The 3,173-nt window shown below is 43.0% G+C and overlaps 1 pseudogene; it reads left to right on the top strand.

Moving 5' to 3' along the window:
- Positions 1-223: 223 nt before the first annotated feature.
- LOC146822797 (partitioning defective 6 homolog gamma-like) lies at positions 224-2,121 on the top strand (annotated as a pseudogene).
- The last annotated feature ends 1,052 nt before the right edge of the window (positions 2,122-3,173 follow it).

Raw genomic sequence — 3,173 nt, 5'->3', positions numbered from 1 at the left:
GTGCTAACTCCTCAAGTGAAAGCCAAAATCTTTCATTATCACAATTCATGATTTTAAAGGAACCCATTTGTTTCCTAATAAAAGCAGCTATATATTTCCAAGTAGATAATGTCAGGCCTCGTTTGGGGGTTGGGAGCGGGGGTCCACAGGCAGACTGGACTACTAAATTCCAAATGTTGGGGTTTAGGTCGCATGCCACTGATGGTCTAGGATCTGTCCTATTATGACTCTGCAAACTGGGCCTGGTAAAACCCTTTCTACACTTGACCTTGATGGCAGTGAGGGTGAGCAGCAACTGTCTTCTCAGGGAGGTAGTTTTGGAGGTATGTAAATATTGCATCACTGACTTTTTTTTTTTTCTTTCTTCAAGCTAACCATGATGCCCATGTTGCGGACTCAGTAACATTTTGACAATTATTCTAAGATATCACTGTAGTGGCACAACTTTCCCCTGTCTTTAGCTTACACATTTAATCGGTAGTCTCCTATTGTGTTTGCAGCCATAGGTTCTCAAACTTGGCTTCCAAACAAAAGATCTTTGCTGGCCATACCCTGATTTCTATGGACGTTGGTTGAATCGGCCATCTCTAGGCTTCTCTTTGCATGAAAATTAGAAGGCAGGTATTGGTATTCTGGTGTAGTTTAAGAACTAAATGCTTAAGCTTTTATCATATGCTCCTAGGAAATCTTGTTCAAGGGATCACACAGTGTGATCCAGCCTCTTATTACATAAAAGGAGGACTTGATACATCCATTGAGGACCTCTGGATCCATTTTGAGCTAGGTATATTTCTGCTTGAACAAACGGAAAACATGGTAGTGTTATTTAATGGCAAACATCTCCTCAGTTAATTGGCTAAACCAGTAGTGTTAGTAGGGAGATGCTGTTTAACTTCACCTACACGAGGAACTACTAAGATAGCTGGAAATATGTCTGGATCATTTTATGGGCCAGCTACCATGCTGCACAAGGCTACCCACCAGTTGGCTACAGCATGGCTACTGGGGAAAGAACATCTAATTTCCAAAACCAAAATGAGAGCTGTTGTTGGCGTGGAGAGGTGGCGGTGGGATGCGTGGTTGGTCAGAAGACATTGTAATGTGAAATATAAACAGGGTCTTCCTTTGCATGTTTTTCCATGGTTGCTTACTAGAGTATCAATACTAAATTTTTTTAAATTGGCACGGTTTGATATGGAACAAAACTTCATTTTCTACTTTGAGTAAATAAATGGACAGATGTACTGCTTCGAAGAGAGCAAGCTAGCAGTTATTTGGAGTCCTGTAGTTTTACTCAATGGATCGCTTTGTTGTCCGTAATAGTGTTATTCTAATTTAATGTTAATAATTGCAGTTTCTGTTAGCGTACAAAAAACGTATTGACTAATCCTACTGCGCGGGTCTCTGGGATTTATTGACACATTTGTAACCATCTTTGTTTCTGTTTGCAGAGGAAGTGGACTACAGTAACTTCGGTACAAACACACTGACCCGGAGAAAGACAGTCTTGGTGACTCTGCGAAATGACAACTTCAGCCGGCGGCCTCACATCAACATCAGCATGCCTTATGTCTTTAGGCCTGTGTCTTCCATCATCGATGTGGACATCCTGCCTAAGACACATCGGAGAGTGAGGCTGTATCGACATGGCTGTGCCGCTAGGATTTTATATCCGGGACGGAGCTAGCGTGAGGGTGACCCAAGGTTTGGAAAAAGTGGCAGGCATTTTCATCTCTCGCATGGTTCCAAGGGGGCTGGCAGAGAGTACGGGTCTCCTGGCTGTCAACGATAAAGTGCTGGAAGTAAATGTCATGGTATTTGCTGGCAAAGCCCTCGACCAAGTAACAAACATGATGATTGCCAACAGCCACAACTTTATTACAGTCAAGCCAGCCAATCAAAGAAACCACATAATCCGAAGCAGCAGGATGTCTGGCAGTTCTGGCAAGTCTACTGACAGCACAGCAAGCCACCACAGCCTATCATCTGCGAATGTCCTGCAGAACTTCCACCCTGATGAAATAGAGAGCGATAAAGAGACTGACATTGTCATTTAGGGTCATTTGATTTACTAGTCAATCCCTGGCTCAGTGCACTGTGTGCCCAGGGCCTGTAAATCAAATGCGGCTAGTGGGCTTGCAGTACTAGTTGTGCCACCCACACAAGCAGCTCTTCAAAGGTAATTCAGACCTGCCACTACAGTGTCTGAGTGCAGTGTAGTACTGCCATGTAGACTTGGCAAGTGGACGCACTTGCGAGGCCCTAACCTTCCCTTTTCTTACATGAGTCACCCCCAAGGTAGGCCCAAGGTATCCCTGTATGCAGGGTACAGTGTATGTGAAAGGTAGGACATGCCCTGATGTGTGTGGCATGTCCTGATAGTGAAATAATGCCAAGTTAGTTTTTCACTAATGAAGGGCTATCTGCCCCATAGGAAAGCATGGGAGTTAATTTATAACATCTTATAAATATAACTTCCTATTGGGACCAGATAGGAAAATAAAGTTTAGTATGCCTGAACTCAGAAACTAAAGATGCATCTTTTAGTAAAGGTGATTTTTACATTCTGTGTTTGTCCCAAACCAAGCGTATCCTCCGAACCGATGCTCAAAGTTGTCTACCTCTCAACAGTCTCCAGTCTAGATATGCGTCCACGCAGACTTTAGGATGGTCAAGCGGGGAAGGGAAGGATGGGGACAGTGGGGAGGGAGACCTGTGAACACAAAAGGAGATAATGTAATCCTCTTCCAAACCAGGTGAGGTAACTATGACAACTCCCTAAAGAAGTATATGTACCCATCCTTTAACCTGTAAGGAAAGAAAATGCTTTCTTGCGGACAGGGAAGGTGAGCAGGTGACCTTAGTTCTTTACACCATATACTGCAAAGATCAAGACCTAAGAATACATAAACTCTCTTCTCCATCTATGCTAAAAACTCCTGAAGTATGTGATGTAGATAACCCTAGAATTCTACACCTACCCTTGGTATGAGTGAAAGATGTCAGGTAACTTCTAAAGGAAGGACCACCTACTGCTAACCGCCCCAGTTGTAAAGTAAACACAAAACGTAGCCATATAAAGAATCAATGTTCATAGTTGAAAGGTTCAAGGTAATAAAGCGAGCAATAAAGTTTTATATCATCGTGGTAATGTTCTGAGCAAATTCTTTGTT

The sequence above is a fragment of the Triturus cristatus genome, chromosome 5_2 (assembly GCF_964204655.1).
Source record: "Triturus cristatus chromosome 5_2, aTriCri1.1, whole genome shotgun sequence".
Lineage (NCBI taxonomy): Eukaryota > Metazoa > Chordata > Amphibia > Caudata > Salamandridae > Triturus > Triturus cristatus.
Note: the sequence above shows the minus strand (reverse complement) of the source record. Positions and strands in the feature narration are given on the sequence as shown.